This window comes from Magnolia sinica, chromosome 3, assembly GCF_029962835.1.
Source record: "Magnolia sinica isolate HGM2019 chromosome 3, MsV1, whole genome shotgun sequence".
Taxonomy (NCBI): domain Eukaryota; kingdom Viridiplantae; phylum Streptophyta; class Magnoliopsida; order Magnoliales; family Magnoliaceae; genus Magnolia; species Magnolia sinica.
In genome coordinates this window covers 50,406,302-50,425,711 of record NC_080575.1, presented here as the reverse complement: position 1 = coordinate 50,425,711, position 19,410 = coordinate 50,406,302, and the positions used below count along the sequence as shown (strand labels likewise).

At 37.7% G+C, this 19,410-nt stretch overlaps 1 non-coding gene across 1 annotated transcript; it reads right to left on the bottom strand.

The window, feature by feature from the left end:
- Positions 1 to 18,780: 18,780 nt before the first annotated feature.
- Positions 18,781 to 18,887, bottom strand: LOC131241850 (small nucleolar RNA R71). Its single transcript, XR_009169417.1, has one exon. It is a non-coding gene; the product is annotated as a small nucleolar RNA R71 (small nucleolar RNA).
- Positions 18,888 to 19,410: the final 523 nt, after the last annotated feature.

The following is a 19,410-nucleotide window of genomic DNA, read 5'->3' as shown; positions in this document are numbered from 1 at the left end:
GAGGAAGGAGAAGCACTACAGATTATGAAAGCTTGGGTGTGTTTAGTGCTAAGGTAGGGAATCCAGAATTTGTTCTGTAGTATGTTGCAAAGCCATCATCATGTGCTTAATTTCTGAAAGACAGGCTTCAGAGTTGTCAAGTCGTTTCATCATGTGAGATTGTCCATCTAAAAGATGTTGTGCAATATCTTCTTCTGTGAAAGCCTTAACGATATTGACGGAGTTAGGGCTATGCACAGGCTTTCCCTTCCCTGAGGTTTGATTAGTTGGACACCCATGAAACATGTTGTCAATGATATTCAAATTGCAATTGTCTTTGTAGTTGAACCAGGCACAAGGGTGCGTGGAATCATTTGCAGGAGGCAACCCAATCTGTCTGGAAAGCTTGGACATAAGACACGTGAACGGAAGGGTAGTGGTGTACTCCTCTGTAGTCACACGAATTAACTGTTGCAGAAGAAGAGTTGGTAGACACACTTGAATACCTTCATGAACATCATACAGGATATTAAGAATGTATGAAGAAAGCTTGTTTCCAGAAACTTCACATGGGTAGACATTTTGTGCTGAAGATGCTATGAAGTATTTTATAGACGGGATTGAGGTGCTTAACATGAAGAACGTTCTTCGCATTTTTGGGTATTGTAGAACTGTTACATAATGCTCGAGTAACTTCTCCCCATACTCCAAGACTGTTCATATTCCATTCAGTTACAGGTATCACAGTGACTTCTACCCCTACCAGGTGACTTATCAGTCCGAGAGTGATGTGCTCAATCTTATTCATGACAGTGACTGAAATGAGTGGGGGATTATTCTCAACGTTGTAGATTAAGTTCAAAAATTGATTTACAAGATCATACTGAATTCCTCTCCAAAATTCACGATATTGCCCCACCCAATCATTTCCAAGAGATTGATGATCCCAAAGGGTTCAACGCACTTACTATGAATAGTTCGTTCTGCCACGATTTCTAAGTCTGAAAATGAAGATGCAACAGTTGCATTTTTCTTACCTTTCTTGTGCTCAGTTGAGTCACTTTGTAGGAGAACCAGACCCTTGTCTTTAGACATTGCTGCTTTGAATGAAAGGAGACTTGGATTCTAGATATAGACAACTAGCCAAGATAAGGAAAAATGCTCTGGAAGATGAAATGCCAAAATGAGATGGAGAAGGAAGACAAGTGAAACCCTTTTCCCGCTTGCCCGACTTTTATTGAGCGGTAAACTTCGATATCATCGAACATGGTTTCGATGATAACGATATACCCTAATCGATGTTATCGATGATGAGTTTAAGGGTAGACTAATTGACCCGATGTTTCAGATTCTCGAGAGATCGTCAATGGGATCGATTATGTTCCAATGATATTGACGATTTGTTCGATTCACTTATCGAGAGAAAAGATGGGACAAGTTATCTCCAATTTTCGATAACCTTCGATATATGTATATCTTCAAATATTTTCATGTCAGCTTCAGTATACACATCAAATTTTGTACAAAAGTTGTACCATCCAAAATTATAAATATTAGAATGTTTATACACAAAAAAAAATTGAGGTGTAGAGACCTCAGATATATCATGAGAATCATCAAAATTACATCATTTCAATAGCCATCCAGATCTAGATGCATAACTTGGATATGTTTTTCATGCTCAATTGTTGCTAAGCATATGGATCAAAGTTTCCAATGCCATTGATGACGTAACAGTGATCACTAGTGCGAAGACCTTCCATAATTGTTTTCTTGATAGATCCAGAATCTTGTACTTTTGTTTGTCAAAGGTAACCACATGTTTATTGTCACATATTTGAGAGTTGCTTAAAATATTATGAGTCAATCCTTTTATGCAAGAAGCATTCTCATTTTTTAGCAGTTCCATTCCTTTTATGGTTCCACATCCTATTACCTTAGCAGTGCTTCCATCTCCATAAGTGACTATCCCATCATCAAGATTTGAATAATTTGTGAGGAGAGATTCGTCACCTGTGACATGTCTAGAGCACCCGCTATCGAGATAGCACTTAGCATCATTGCCTGTTATATGATTTGAGTGAGTAACAAGGTAATTATTCTTCTCTTTCACTACCCATTTTGTGACAGGAATTCTTACTATGGTAGTTTTTGCTTCATTAATCAAGTTGTGTAAATGAATCATGTTTCCTTGTTTCACCAATTCATTAGTTTTTTTTATTTAATTCAGCCACTTGATTTAATAACTCCTTCATTCTGGGTGGTGATGGATGTGTATTACTTCTAGCCATATTCCTAGGTGGACTCTTGACATTTTCCATTATTCTTCTGGTAGGTCTGTATTTACCACTATGATTTTGACTATAATTGAGTTAAGTCCTCCTATGAGACATCCATTCAAATTTATAATGGCCAGAATCTCCACATAAATGACAGACAGGAGTTGTTTTTGTTTTGCTTCCTGATGCAGCTGATTTTTCAAACATTGATGCTACATTTCCAGATTTTGTTTTGAACTTGTCATATCTTAAACCACTCTTGTCTTTTCCAAGTCTTCCCATCCCTAAGAGTTTTTCTAATTTTTCACTACTTAGGAGAATTTGTAACTTAGTTCAACTGACTTCCTGGATTGTTCTACATCAAACCTAAGTGCTCAATTTCTTCTTCCAATAGATCAATCTACTTAGTAAGTTTTGATGATTCAGATTTTAGAGGCAGATTGATCCTTTCTAACTTATCATTTTCAGAGTGGTATTGCTATAGATCATTTATCAAGTGCATATTCATTTTCAATGTTTTGTCTAGATCTTTTTGCAGTAATTTATTTTGTTTTCATTTATACCAAGTCTTTTAAGGATATTGATGTTATGTATATAAAGTTGATGATATGCATCATGTAGTTTATCCTTTTCTTCTTCTTCTTTCTTTGTTTCCTCATTATCAGATGGAAATGATTCAGTGGCTCGAGGTTCTTCGATTTTCTCAGTTTCTATGGGAATGATGGAGGCTGTAAAGACCATAAGAATTTTCAGGGATTTTCGGTCTCCATCATTCTTTGAGTCACTACTTTCAGAATTTGACTCTTCAGTATCATCCCACGTGGTTGTCATTGCTTTTCCTTTGGTTTTCCTATTTGGGCATTCAGTGGACAGATGTCCAAACTTTCGACAGGTATAGCATTGAGGTTCTTTGGTCTTTTTACTAGATTTACCTGTAAAATGTTTATTGTCCAACTGTCTTCTTTTAAATGGTTAGCCACGATTTTTATGGAAGAATTTTCTGAACCATTGAGCCAACAAAGACACTTCCTCATCTTCATTCTCGCTTTCACTTTCATCTTCCTCATTTGTAGTGTTCTTTGAAGTTTTGAGGACAATATTTTTGGGTTTAGGAGTTTGTTTGAATCGTAGTTCAAATGTTTGTAGGGAACGTACAAGTTCTTCTAATTTCATCTCATCCATATTTCTACACTCTTCAATAGTTGTGACTTTTGAATTGAATTGTTCCAGTAATGATCTCAATATTTTCCTATAGATTTTTGGGACCAGAACCTTTTCTCCTAATCCACCCATGGAGTTACAAATGATATTCAGTTTTGTGAAAAACTCCATGAAGGTCTCATGCTCTTCCATTCTAAGACTTTTAAATTATGATGTTAGGAGCTGTAGTTTAGATCTTTTCACCGTGCTAGTTCCCTCGTGGGTTGTTTCCAATAAGTCATATGCTTCTTTAGCTGTTCCACACATATTGATTTGATTGAAGACTTCTTAGGACACAACACAGTAGATAGTATTCATTGCTGTAGCTTTAGAGGTTTGTTTTTCTTTATCGAATGTTGTCCACATTTCTTTAGATTTTGGTTTAGTGATAGTTGTGTCATTTTCAAGTATTATTTCTTCGGTTGGTGGCATATATCCTCTTTCAACAATATCCCAAACATCATGATCCAAAGATCTCATAAAGTAATGCATTCTAGCCTTCTAGTATGCATAATTTGATCCATCAAATACTGGAGGTCTAGTTACCGATGAGCCCTCTCCTTTAGCCATATTACCAACTTTAGTTAAGATCACTCTCTAAGCGGTGAAGCCCTTAAGAGAGACCCACTCTGATATCAATTGAAACTGTGGTAATGATCGCTTTAGTTGAAGTGGGAATATGCCAAGATGTCCTAGAGGGGGTGAATAGGACTTTTTAGTATTTTATGATATTTTAAAACTTATCAACCCTATCCTGAATAAATATGCAAGTATCAGGATTTCTTTAAAATAACTCTAATGGCTTCCAAGCCAAATAGAGGATCCAATCACAAAACTATCTAAAAGATAAACAAGATGCATAACATAGTTCATGATGGATGTGACTGTGTGTGTGGTGTGATTTTACTTAGTTCCAGAAAAACATGTTCATATGTAATATGAAAATAATCAGAGAAATCATATAACAGTAGAAGTAAATGGCAATCTCAAACATAGTCATTTTTATAGTGGTTCGACTACGTGTCTACTCCACTTCCAGCGGACACACGCAACCCTTTGAGTGTACCAGATCTCACTAACGGAGGTTTCAAATCAGGTTCACCTCAAACTAGTACAACCTACACTAGGCTGACCCAAATGTGTCTACATGACACAAGTTTATGCCCCACACAGGAGCAAGGGTCAACACACAACACCCAACTTTTAGGCCACACAGGCCAAGGATCCACACAAGGAACCTACCAGTTTATGCTCCCATGAGCAAGGGTCAATACACAACACTCAGTTTTTAGACCACATAGGTCAAAGACTTACACAAGGACCTAACAGTTTATGCTCTCCACAGAGAAAGGGTCAACACAAAGCACCCCCATGTATACTCTCATCGGAGGCCTCCTATGAGGACTTAAAAGGGGTGAGAAGCACCTTAGACCCAATCCTACAAAAGGAATGATCACAAGGGTTCTCTAGACTCTAATGACTTATAGATAAGTAGATGAGCCCCATTAAGCATGTTGATGAAGATCTCCTCCTTTGATGATGAAGAATCTTCAGCTTCCTTAAACTGCAACTCAGATGATGTTCCAATGTAAAGAAACGGGTTGGGTCAAGGTTATGATGGAATTCTACTCAATTAAATGTTTTTCTATAAAGGAGACAGAGCAATTCCAATCATCTATGCATTCAAGGTATTCCAGCTTAATGATTTGCCATTAAGGTGGTAGCTGTAGGATCCTTGAATGTGGAAGTTCATTCCCTAATCCACTCTATTGAATATCAATGATGAGGGTGGATTGGAGGATGAACTCCCATAAGAGGAAAGGTTTAGGGTATATGATCTGGGTTTAAACACTTAAAAGCACTCTTTTTTTTCTCTCCCAACAACCAAAGGCGACCTCTCATTAAATAGGCAAAAAGTTTCAACGGATATAAAATAGTCATATTTTTTACTGAGTTCAATATCATCGAGCCAGATTCGATATCATCGAGCATATACTCTCGATAGCATCGAATGGCCGCTCGATGATACGAACTCAAACTGTCAAACACTTTTGAACCTTTTTGCCAACTGGTCAAGGGGATTGAGCATGCTTCGATGTCATCGGATTTTGAACTCCGATTTCATCGAAACGAGGATCAATTCCTTGACATTTGAAAATGAGAGAGCGGATACCTTTGAAACTTATCAGGTGTATGATATGATCAAGGATCCTTCGATATTATCGGAATTTGAATATCGATGGTATCGATGATGGTGTCAATTCATCGATAATTTTAAGAAATTTTCCTATAAGCTCGCTAGACAATTTATGTCGTATTTCGATGACATCGACCTCGTCTCGATATGATTGATATTTGAATATCGATTTTATCAAGTGATCCTCGATACGTGAAATATTTTACCCGAAAACTTGTTGGGTAGTTTAGTGTCCCAATCTGATATCATCGAAGGTCTATCGATATCATTGAGAAATAAATGTTGAAGATATCGCGGATCTCTTCAATATATCAAGAATCACATGATTTTCCATAGCAGTATATTGGACACAACTGACCAGATGTCGATTTTATCGAGATGTCTCGATGGACTCAAGATTCAAAATTCGATGACATCGAACAGTCCATCAATTCCTTGATAATTCAGTCCAGAGTTCTTTGTGGTTGCTGGACATCAGAAGTCCTTAATTCAATATTATCGAGTGAGTTTCGAGGACATCGATAACAAGGTTCAATTTCATTGAACGACAAAGGTAGAAAACTTAAAGATTTTCCTGATTTTGTAAATTAGTTTTCTCACCTAAAACCCTAGGATGTTCTATTTAATTTTAAGGGTTTTATATACCTGGTGTTTTGAGACATGGGATGTGAGCTGAGGTTTACCTTTAGCAAGTTCGAGAACACATCCTGTTGAGGTAGACGCTTGAACAATCTTCCTATGGGGCTCCTTTGTCTTATTGACTCAACACTCACACTAATTGACAAACTAGGACACTTTCCGTCATATGGGTGGAGTAGAAATTCTTGTTCCTCGTGATCACCTTCATGGACCATAATTGAAGTTGATTCCAGTAAATCTTGGGCTGTGTTTTCTTGAATCTCATCCCAATACTTATCATCATCCAATTCAGTGTAATTCACAAGTGGGATGAGAGCACTTACCTCACATTATTTTTCTAGGTTGAGTTAAGGCTCGAATAAATTAGCCTCTTTCTCTTCATTAAAGTCGAGTGTGTCTTGTGAGTGAAGTGTATCAATGTCATTAATTTGAAAGACACCCATATCTCTCCATCATTCCTTTTGACCGTCATTGACATCAACTCTTCGGGAAATTAAACCGTATGCTCATTAATATAATCCAACTCCTCATTCCAAAATTCAGAGTTCTCCATAATCGCATCACATGAACTCCACTGTTGAATATCTTTTCTAAGTTCTCGCAGTCTTTGGAGTGTATTTTGCTGGCTGAGCTCTAGATTTTGTAAGAAATTTTGAATTGAATTCTCTTAGATTGTTTCTTGTTGGATCTAAAAGGTAGAGGACCCAAGAGAATTATCATTATGATGCATTGTTGGTTCATCTTCCCAACGTTGCTGTTTCCACTGATTATAGTCATAGGGATCATATGTGAGAGAATTTGATGGTTGTTGATACATATTATCACCCCAGAATATAGTCTCTCATTATTTTCTTCCTATCTGATGGTTGATAATACTTTTCACTCCAATAATTCTGATAACTCCAACATTCACATACTGTTTTCTTAATCCATGGAGTGTAATTATTCTCCCACATATGATCACGTAAGGACTTGTTAACCAGTGGAGCATTATATTCCGGTTAGTTCTCAATGATGGTTTCAGAAAAATTTTGTGACGGTTTGATTTCTATCATTATATCCCTCCCCAATATCTCTTAGCTATCTCTGCATACTGACGTTCCCACTCTTGCATGGTGAAAGCCTAACTCTGTATCTACGCCTAAAAAAGAAAAATCCTACAGCAATATAGAATGCAAGTAGAGGGAAGAAGTTAGAAAGACGTTACCGGATTAGAGAGTTTTATGTTAGATCTTACAAAATAGAAAAGAATGTTAGTTTCTAAAAAATACAGAAAAAATCCTGAAAATAAAATTCTAGAATTAGAAAGTTTCAAACCTGGAGAACAAACCCTAATCTTGAAATAGAAAGAAAGAGATTAGAAAGAGGTTACCAAATTAGAAAGTTCTATGTTAGACTCTTACAAAAAATAAAAAAGAAAGGAATTAGTTTCTAAAACAAATCAGGAAAATTCCTAAAAATAGAAAATAGAAAGTTTCTAAAAAGAGAGAAAGTGAGTTTTTAAAAACAACAAAAAAAACTAATCCTAAAATTAGAAAATAGAAAAACCATAATCTTAAACTAATTCCAAAACTAGCTAATCTTTAAAAAACGCAACCGAGTCCCCGACAACGACGCTAAAAACTTGTTCACAACCCCAAGTGTAGGGTCACAATGTAGTAATAATCTCGGTGAGACCGAGGTCGAATCCACAGGGACTGAACTTGTGTGTCTTCTGAAAGTAACTAGAACTATAACTAGAAGAAGATGAAAACCTAAGTCTAAAATATTTGAGAGAATAATTGTGATTAAAGTAATTAAAACTAGTAACTTTAAAGGTAGGAACTAGGGTGCCAAGGATCCACTTGTAACAATTGGGAAGCTACCTTGCATGATTCAAGGACACAACTGGAATCAGAGTCCTATCTTATCTAGTTGGTAAGAAGAGATTTGTCAGATCTCTAAACTTCTCAAAGATCTAATCATTAATGGATGAGAGTGGTGAGGTTTTGGAAGTGATTCCGTCACCTAACCATGCCCAGGAGACAAGCCAAACAACAATAATTTACCAAACCCACAACCAATCATAAAAGAATTGTGAAAGTTAGGGAGGATTCCATCACCTTACCATACCCATGGGATGATGGTGAACAACAGGATTTCCTAATTTCACAATCTCAATTTAGGAAAAGAAGATATCTCAAGCTATCGCAGATCTATTTTAATTTGAGTCACAACAAACCATTAAAAACTAAAAGCATTCCTTATAATCAAACTAGAATCAAAGAGAGTTCAATATAATCATGAATTAAAGCAATAGAAACATCCCATCATGCTACAAGCTTCACCTCTTAGCCTTAGCTAAGAGGTTTAGCCAACCATAGACATGATTGAACTAAAAACTCTTAAACAAAACAAAAAGACCAACTAAAAAGAAAGTAGAAGAACTCCTGAACCGTGGCTCCACCCTTTTACTCCACTCCTCAAACCCTAGAAGATGCTTAGGGATGCCCTAGGGACCCCTATTTATAGTTTTAGGCCTTAGACTTTCACACTGAGTTGGAAAATTCCAGAAACTGCTTCAAATTTCTACACTTTGTGTGTTGTCTATGTAACGTAGGATTGGTCAAGGACATCTGTCTACTGGTCGAGGGTCACCTTCGACTGGTCAAGGGTTTCCTTCGACTGGTTAAGGATGACAGAATTTTTGAGTATTTAGTCACTGGAGTTCGAGTTGAGACACCTTCGACCGGTCGAGCCTCGACTGGTCGAGCAGAGTCTAGGACTGGTCGAGCCTAAGCCAGGTAGGCAGGACTAGTTGAGGAGGAGCAAGGACTGGTCGAGGATGACGCAAATTTACTTCAAAACTTCAATTCTCTTCATTCTTGACTTAATTTTCTTAGATATTTGGTTTGTGCATTCTTCATTCTTAGTTTCATCAGATCCATTCTTGGCTTTGGTGATTCTTAAGCGTTAAATCCATGCTTTTAACATCCTTTTCAATCCAAGCTCTTAAATTCACCTTGCAACACAAACATGATTAAGATAGAACATTAAGCATTGTCATGGTCATAAAACTAAGTAATAATTAGGATGTAATATGCAATATTTGATCTTCAACACCACTTGGCCCATCATCAAAATACAAATTTGATCTTAGAGAAATACCCATTAATTGCTAATCTTCTAGGCTCTTTGGAATGCTAAGCTCCTTGGCTTCAACTTTGATGGAGGATGATGAAGATTGAAGGGTTGGATGGTGAGATTTGATGGTAGGAAGGTGGGTCTTGATGTTAGGTTCTCCTTAGCTCTTCTCTCCTTAGACGGACACCTCTCTTGGTTGCTTAGGAAAATGAGTAGAGAAAGAGAGAGAGAGGGTGGTTGTAGGAGAGAGGTGATGGGTGTGAGTGACAGGAGGGTTGACTTTGGGGAGGGTTGCTTATCTTGGGGAGAAAGAAAGCATGGGTTGTGATGGGATGTGTACTTAACTAGCACTTGATTAATTGATGTGATAGATGATAGAGATTCTCTTGGGATTTGCAATGTGCGATCTTTCTTCGAGATAAACGCAGGCCCACAACTCCTGGCCTGGGTATCGCATCTGTGCGCAAGACGTAGCATTGGAACCGTAGCGACGGTGCAGTCACAATGGTACAAGTCTTGGGTCGAGTCATCTCAGATCTTCAGGATGCGACCCAGGGTCACGCGCAAATGTTGTCTACAGGTCATAGGTTACCAAAATTTGATGGAGAGGATCGCAAGAGTCGGCGGAATTGTACGGACTAGGATACGGGCCTGACACATAGCACTTGAGTAATAAAATCCCAAGCAAGAGTAACCTTATGTCACAGTTAGTACTTGGAAGATCCAACTAAATTTACTTTCAAAGTAAAACAAATATTTAAAAAATCTACAGAAATTTTAGAGGTTTTAGAAAAGAACTTACCTTAGCTATCTTACACAGATCCAATCTCTTACCGTCTCCCCATCAATGGCACCAAAAACTTGTTGGCTTGCCTCAAAGTGCAAAGGTTCATAAGTAGTATCCTATGAATACAAGGTCGATCCCGTAGGGCGATAGTTTAGGAGAATGATAAATCAAATGCAAAATTAACTAAGGGAAACTGACCTATAAGATTTCTAATTAATTAATACAATGATTTTTAGGGTTTTGTTTTTAAATGGAATTGAATTAAATTAAAAACAACACCCAAGCTTCAAAGTTCCACGCATAGGTTAATAACCCATAAATCATGACAATTTTGATAACACAATTGGGATCCAAGCACTATGGTTGGCCTAATCTGAAAATAAAAAAGTTCAAATCTTTTTAATAAATAACATGAGAGGTTAGAGAATCATGGATTTGCACCATTAACATATATTCTCAAGTGCCAATGATTGTAGGCATTCAATATCCATGAGATAATGAATCAAACAATGTAACAGGTCGAAAATATCTCCCATCTAGGAAATCTAATGATCTTGGTTAAGCTTATCCATCAATATGGATCTCACATGATAGAAACATATGGATCTCACATGAGAATTAAAAACCTAAACCTAGATAATTGATCACATGCATACACCATTCATCTCATCATTAAAAATAAATCAATCAATCATAACTTATGAATCATTAAACCCATGTGTTTCCCTTCTAGCTTGGGCTAGAGAGAACTAGAAAGACATAATTAAAACAAAGAAAATAAAAAGTAAGTACATAAATAAATAAAGATTTAAAAAAAACTTGTAAAGAAAAACTGAAACTAAAACTATGAAACTTAAAACTTTTCTAAAAAAAAATAGAAAGCTCTCCAAAAACCCTAGATCTGCTTCAAAAAACCCTAGGTATGCTTTAAAAGTCTGTCGAAAACCTCTATTCATAGCCTAGCTTGGTTACTTAAAAAAATAAACACTATTTACGCAATCCGCGTAGACACCGCGGTACATTCTGCGCGATTTCGATGGCATAGAATTTGCTTCGGTGGCACTGAAATCTGCATTTTATCGCATCAGAAATTATATGTGCACAGTAATTAGGCGGCAAATTTTGCTACCAAATTTACTACCGAAATTGACTTCAGTGACACCAAATTAAACTTATGTGACATCGAATTAAGTTGTTTTCTTACTGGACTGTTTTGTGCATTTTAGGTGGCACCAAAATGTCCTATCTTTCTGTTGTTTAACTTGTGCTTTTGCCAATTTTTTTTCCATCCTTTGTACTCGGTTTCCTTCCTATCTTTCTGTTGTTTAACTTGTGCTTTTGCCAATTTTTTCTCCATCCTTTGTACTCGGTTTCCTTAGATCTTTAGCATGAGAATTCTCTGTTCTTGGTCTCCTAAGATCCTTCCTTTGCCTCCATGATTCTTGAGCATTAAATCTATGCTTTTAGTATTCTTTTCAATCTAAGCTCTCAGATTCACCATGCAACACAAACATGCATAAAACATAACATTAAGTAGTATTATGTTCATAAAACTAAGATATAAATGGGGGAAAATATGCAATATTTGAGTCTCAACAATTGTATCTCGAATTTATAATCCTTGAGGGTCTTCATCCATTGACGCTGGTGCATGTTCAGGTCCTTCTGGTCGAACAAGTATTTGAGGCTCTTATGATCTTTGTTAAGCTTGAATTTTTCACCATACAAGTAGTGCCTCCACATTTTCAGAGTGAATACTACAACTACCAAGTTCTGTTCATGTACCTTCAAGTGTCAGGAGGCATATGCTATCACCCTATTATTCTGCATGAGTACACCCCCAGTCCCTAGTGTGAAGCATCTTTGTAAACCATTAATTCGACTCCTTCTTCGGGGAGTGTGAGCATGGGGGAAGAGGTTAGTCTCCTCTTAAGTTCTTAAAAGGCTTCATTAGTTTTTTCATCCCATTAGAAGCGTGCGTTATTCTTAGTTAGGCTGGTTAAGGGATGGGCAATTTTAGAGAATTCCTTGATAAAGCGACGATAGTATCGTACCAGTCCAAGAAAGCTTTTGATTTCGGTGACCGTTTCGGGTCTGACTCACTGAAGTATGGCTTCGAATTTAGCTAGGTCTACCGCTATATGTTCATAACCCCAAGTGTAGGTTCACGATGTAGTAATAATCTCGGTAAGACCAAGGTCGAATCCACAGGGACTGATCTTGTACATTTATGAAATTAACTAGAAGTAGAACTAGGAGAAGATGTAAAACTAAACCTAGAATTGTAGAGAGAGTAATTTGTGAATTATTTAACTAAAACTTGTAATTTAAAGGTGGGAACTAGGGTTTCCAAGGATCCACTTATAGTGATCAGGGAATCCTCTTGCTTAATTCAAATAACACAATTGGAATTGGAGTCATATCCTATCCAATTGGAAGATATTATAATTAAGTCAATCTGAATTCCTTCGACCTAATTCTCAATGAAGGAGAATTATGAAATTGGCAGGGATTCCATCACTAAACTATGCCCATGAGATGATGGCAAACAACAGAATTTACCAATCCCATAATCTCAAAAATCAGGAAAAGAAGATACTCAAAGCTATTGCAAATTTATTGTAATTTAAGTCACAACAAACCAATTAAAACTGAAAGTATTCCTTCATTATCAAACTAGAATTAAAGTAAGTTCAACTTAAACATGAATCAAAGCAAGAGAAACATCCCATCACGATACAAGTTTCACCTCTTAGCTCTAGGTAAGAGGTTTAGCTAACCATAGACATGATTGGATCTAAAATCCTAGAAGAAAACATAAAATACTAAGGAAGAAAGGAAGAAAAATGCTTGGTGACGGCTCTCCACCCTTGTGCTTTACTCCTCCAAACCCTAGATGATGCCTAGGAGTACCCTGGGGACTCCTATTTATAGTTGTGCAACACCCCCTTTTGTACCGACTTGGAAAAATCCAGAAACTGCCTCAAATTTACGCACTCCGCGTAACTCTACATAACTCCGCGCGATTCAATCGATGACATCGAATAGTCTTCGATGTCATCGGAGGTACCTTTTATATGTTCTTTTTCTATGTTGTTGTAAACTTATCCGGACTCGGTAACCTTCTATGTCATCGAACCTACCTTCGATGTCATCAAAGAGGCCTTCGATGTCATCGAGAATTGTTCGAGGAATCGATAATGTGTCCAAAACAGTCCAGCGAGTTATCTTAATTTCTTTAATAAATTCAATGTCATCGAAGATGCCTTTGATGTCATCAAATAGGTCTTTGATATCATCGAGGAGTACTTCAAGTAATAAAAAATGATGCCCAATGTGTCCAGCGAGTTTTGCCAAAAATCCACAGAAAATTCGATGTCATCGAACAGATCATCGAGTTATCGAACAAGTCATCGAGTCATCGATAAATGTCTTTAATTTTTCTATCAACTAACTCACTTTTCATCCATAAATTCGATGTCATTGACCCATGTTTGATGTCATCAAATGGTAGCTTCAATGTCATCGAACAGTGGTCGATGACACAATCAATGTGAGATTTGCACTTGTTCTTTCGACTTCATTTCTTCTCCACTTGGTTTTCTTGAATCTTGGGACCTTGAAATCTTCAATCTTTGTCTCTTAAGATCCATTCTTTGCCTTAGTGACTTTTGAGCATCAAATCCATGCTTTTAGCATCTTTTCCAATTCAAGCTCTTAAATTCACCTTGCAACACAACACATGAGTAAAATAGGACATTAAGCATTATCATATTCACAAAACCAAGAAATAAATGGGGGATAATATGCAATATTTGACCCTCAACACTATACCTTGGCGATTCATGAAGTGTCCTAGGAATTTAACCTCCTCTTTTCAAAACTCATATTTCGAGAATTCGGCGTACAATTGAGTCTTCCTTAAGGATTCTAGTACTACTTGTAGGTGCGCTTCATGTTCCTCTTCACTTCAGGAATATATTAGGATGTCATCGATGAAGACTATGATAAATTGATCTAAGTACCGTCAAAATACACAGTTCATGAGGTCCATGAAGACATCTGGTGCATTCATGAGGCCAAAGGGCATTACTAAGAATTCATAGTGCCCGTACCTGGTCCTAAATGCGGTCTTGTAAATATCCTCATCTTTGATCCTCAACTGGTGATATCCGGACGTCAAGTCGATCTTTGAAAAGAAACGGGCTCCCTTAAGTTGATCAAAGAGGTCGTCTATGAGGGGAATGTGATATTTGTTCTTTATCGTCACCTAATTTAGGCGGCAATAGTCGATACATAATCGTAAAGATATGTCCTTTTTTACGAACAAAACTGAGGCACCCCAGGGGGACACGCTTAGTCATATGAATCCCTAGTCCAGGAGCTATTTTATTTATTTCTTGAGTTCTACCATCTAAATTGGTGCCATAAGAAAGGCGGGCAATGCGATGAGGGTGGTTCCTGGTACAAGATCAATACCAAAATCTACTTCTCTTTTGGGTGGTAAGCCTGGTATATCTTGGAACACTTCAGGGAACTCCTTGACTATAGGAATGTGTTTTGTGGAGGTCTCCTCAAAAGCCATTACTCATTCCAGTGCTTCCCTTTTCTTTGTACCTTGTACCATAGTGGGGGCCCGTCTAAGTAGTGTGAATGTGACTCTTCTAGTTTTACTTTCTATAACTGCTCTTGCTTCATCGAGCTAGTTCATCCCGAGGTCACATCAAACCCTTTCATATTCATCTTAACTAAATTGGCAGAGATTTTGATGTTTGCTACGGTGATGAGACAATTTTTGTAATATTCCTATCTTCCTTAGGGGTGAGGCCATAGTGATGAATCCCTTCATATGTTTCAATTCTAAACCCAAACGCTCTACTATGATAGTTGATATAAGTGATAAGGTAGCCCCACAGTCGAATAAAAGTATGATTGTGGTACCCTTAATGAAAGTCATACCTTTTATTAGGCTAGGAGTAGTCTCGGGGTCTCCGAGTGATGTTACGGCGAAGAGGCGGCTGGACATGGTGTTTTGACGCACTTGAGTCGGGTTGGGGCCGCCTTTGTCTTTCATCTTGTTATAGCAATCCTGTGTCGTGGCCCATTTTCTTACAGTAACCACAACCAGGGGGGCCGTCCCTCTGTTTCTTCTCTTTGGGGGTGATATTCTGTTGTGGGGTGGTCCTTGGCCTTTTATTTATTATCTATGTCATAGTCAGTTTGGTTGTAAACCTCTTTCCTGCTTCGAGCTATAGCTAGCCTGCGTCCTGCGATCATCATCGCTTTTAGATCAAGTGGCTTTGTTAACAGTGTTAGTGTAACTTGTTAAATCCAGGCAGCATATCTTAGAGTGGATTGAGGGTCTGAGTTCATCCTTGAATCGTTTGATTTCGAAGTCCTCGTTTTCAACTAATTTAGGCACATATCACGATAATTCCATAAATTGGGCCTCATATTGTGCGACGCTCATTATGCCTTAGGTGAATTTTAAGAATTTAGAAATTTGTTCATCTCGATACGACTTCAAGAAGAATTTTTCAATGAATTTCCTTTGGAATTCTTCCCAGGTCCAAGTGTGATTCTCAGACACAGTCCTTTCCGTTGCTTCCCACCAGATGACAGCCTCTCCCTCAAACTTAAAAGTGACTAGGGAGACCTTTAAATGTTCCAGGCATCCCATAGTCTTCAACGTCCTCTTAATATGCTTTTCCCAGTGTTCTGCCACCACTGGATTTAGAGTGCCTGAGAATTCTGGGGGTCGTAGCTTTAGGAATCTTCCTAGCCAAACAAACTCATCATAATATTCTGAATGTGGTGGAGCCGGTGGGGCGGTGCGAGCGGGTGATCCGGGCGGTGAGGCGACCCTTGGGACGACATTGTGAACCTGTTGTTGTAGATTATCCATGGTTTGTTGGTTCTTCTACATGAATGCTCCCATTCATCCTAGAATGGAGTAGAATGGTGCCCAAGCCTGATATCAGGAGGTGCTAATCCTAGGGGTGGTCCTGGGAGTGTGGTTTCCTGATGGATCCCATTCTCGGTCGTGTGTTCTGGTGGTGCTTAGATAGTCTTTCTCTTGGGGGCCATACCTTCTGCAGATATGGATGTTTGGTTAGAGTGATGTTAGTGCTTTGGGGAAATTTCTAGTGTGGTAAGTATAAATTCTCCAGACAGTCATGAACTCTTAAAATCTTAGTTTCAGGGTAGTTCCTTTTAGGACTTCGGGACTTTAATCCAGGGGTGTCTAGGTTTGTGGCTCCTAAGTTTCATGTCTAGTAGGTTAATGGGAAACTTATATGTGGCTTCCTAAATTCTTCAACATCCAAATTTCAAAGCGAGGTCAACTTGTGCCTTAGCTTCTGTTGAGTGACGAATATTACATATTCTCCCTTATTTATATCTTGATTTTATGAACATGATGATGTTTAAAAGTATATTTTATACCTATTTGTGTTGCAAGGTGAATCTGAGAGCTTGGAATGTAAAGAACATTAAAAGCATGGATTTAATGCACAAGAATCACTAAGGCAAAAGATGGATCTTAGGAGGCCAAGATTGAAAGATTCACACGCCAAAGATCCTAGGAAATCAAGTGAGGAATGAAGAGAATTGAAGAATTGAAGTGAAGAAAAGGAATATGTATAAAGCTCAACTAGCCCAAGCTCTGGCTCGACTAACCCAAGCCCTGCCTCAACTAGCCCAAGCTCTGCCTTGACTAGCCCAAGTTCTGCTTCGACCAACCTAAGAACTTCGGCTTGAACTCCAGCAACATTATCTTTCAAATTCGCATGACCTTCAACTAATCAAAGATTCCACTCGACTAATCAAAGTGACCTTCGACCAATTGAAGATTGCTGTCGACTAGTCGAAAGTTACACAGATTTTGTGTAGACTGCATAAATTTGAGGCGCTTTCTGGACTTTTCTAACTCAGTGCGAAAGTTGGAGTTCCCCAACTATAAATAGGAGTTCCTAAGATGATCCAAAGAATCTTCTAGGGTTTAAGGAGTGAAGCAAAAGGGTGAAGAGCCATCGCCAAGAGTTTTCTTCTTCTTCCTTAGTTTGTTTTTATGCTTTCCTTAAGAGATTTTTGTTTAATCATGTCTATGGTTAACTAAACCTCTTAGCTAGGGTTAAGAGGTGAAGCTTGTAGCATGATTAGGGTGTTTCTCATGCTTTGATTCTTATTTATGTTGAACTTCATTGATTTCTAGTTTGATTTTAAAGACTATTTTCAGTTTTTTATAGTTTGTTATGACTTAAATTACAATAGACGCCGCGGTAGCTTTGAATATCTTCTTTTCCTATTTTGAGATTATGAGATTGGTAAATCTTATTGTTCACCATCGTCTCCTAGGCATGGTAGGGTGATGAAATCCCTTCCAATCCTCATCCATTAAGAATTAGGTCAATGAAAGTTCAGATTTGATTTAATTGCTACATTTTCCAATTGGATAGGATAGGACTCCAATTCCAGTTGTGTTACTTGAAACAAGTAAGGTAACATCTTAATTGCTATAAGTGGATCCTTGACACCCTAGTTCCCACCTTTAAATTCACAAGTTTCAATTACATCATTCATAATTACTCTTTCTAATTATTCAGTTTTAGATTTACATCTTCTCCTAGTTCTAGTTCTAGTTACTTTCAGAAACGTACGAGATTAGTCCCTGTGGATTTGACCTCGGTCTTACCGAGATTATTACTACATCGCGACCCTACACTTGGGTTTGTGAACAAGTTTTTGGCATCGTTGTTGGGGACTATGGTTGTGCTTTCTGAATTTAATTAGTTTTAGAATTAGGTTAAGATTAAGATTAACTTTCTATTTTATTCTTAGGTTAGGAATTTTTTTTTTCTTTGTTTTTAGAAACTAACTTTGCTCTTTGTTTTGTAGGATCCTAACCTAATATCTTCTATCTGGTAACTTCATTCTAACTCTCTCTCTCTTACTTCTTATTTGTTGTAGTTTCAATTCTAAGATTTTAGGTTAAAATTTGTACTTGAAAGTTGGGAGTGTTTCATGCCCAAGTGGGTCCGTGATTACACTCTACGTCTTTTAAGTGAAGGAGGATTAGTCGAAGGGTTGCCCATCTGTCATAGGACTAAACACTACTTGAGATCCTCAGAGTCAATAGAAGTAATAGCTACTAATCAACCTCAACCTCTAGTTGAGAAAATTCAGGATGAGAATGAGGTGCACAATGCACTCCCATACCTTATGAGATTTCTTACAACCGGGGGGGGGGGGGACAGGGGGACGCACCTTCTTGTAAGATTTTTCCAGAAAATATAGAAAATATGGATATTAAGCCAGGAGTAATCCAACTCCTTCTAAAGTTTCATGAACTTGAATCTAAAAGTCCATATCTACACTTGAAAGAGTTTGATGAGATAATAGCCACTTTATATTTTCCTAATGTGTCTGAGGACACGATTAGGCTAAAACTCTTTCCTTTCTCCTTAAAAGAAAAGGCGAAGACATAGTTACATTCACTACATCCACGATCCATTGACAGATAAAATGACATGACAAGGGAGTTCATGAAGAAATTATTCTCATACCATAAGATGAACACCATCAGAAAGTCGATCATGAACTTCTCCCAAAAGGAAGATGAGGCATTCTTCCAATGTTGGGATTAGTTCAAGGATCTTGTCAGTTTATGCCCACAACATGGCTTCAAAATGTGGCATATAACAAATTTCTTCTATGATGGACTATCATCTTCCATGCACCAATTGGTCGAGATAATGTGTAATGGGAAATTCATGAACAAAGATGTCGATGATGTGTGGGATTACTTTGACAAATTTGCTAAAAATGCACAATCATGGGACATCTCCTAAAGACCTAGCACCACTTCTACGCCTACTCAATCAAAGGAGAGGGGCAGAATATATATAAATATTGAAAGAGGAAGATGACATAAATGCTAAAGTGGTTAACCTCACAAGAAAAATGGAGGCCATGAAACTTAAGAAGGATAAGGCTAAGGAAATTGTTTGAGGTATTTGTGCTTGTAATGTATGAAAATTGTCCAACCATACCTGCTTTTCAAGAGGTATTGAATGAGCAATCAAATGTCGTGAATAATTACCAAAGACCTTTCAGTGGACCCACTTCAAACACATACAATCCCAGTTGGAGGAACCATCCCAATTTCAGTTGGAGGAATGGACAAACAGCTAACCCTTAAGCGGCTC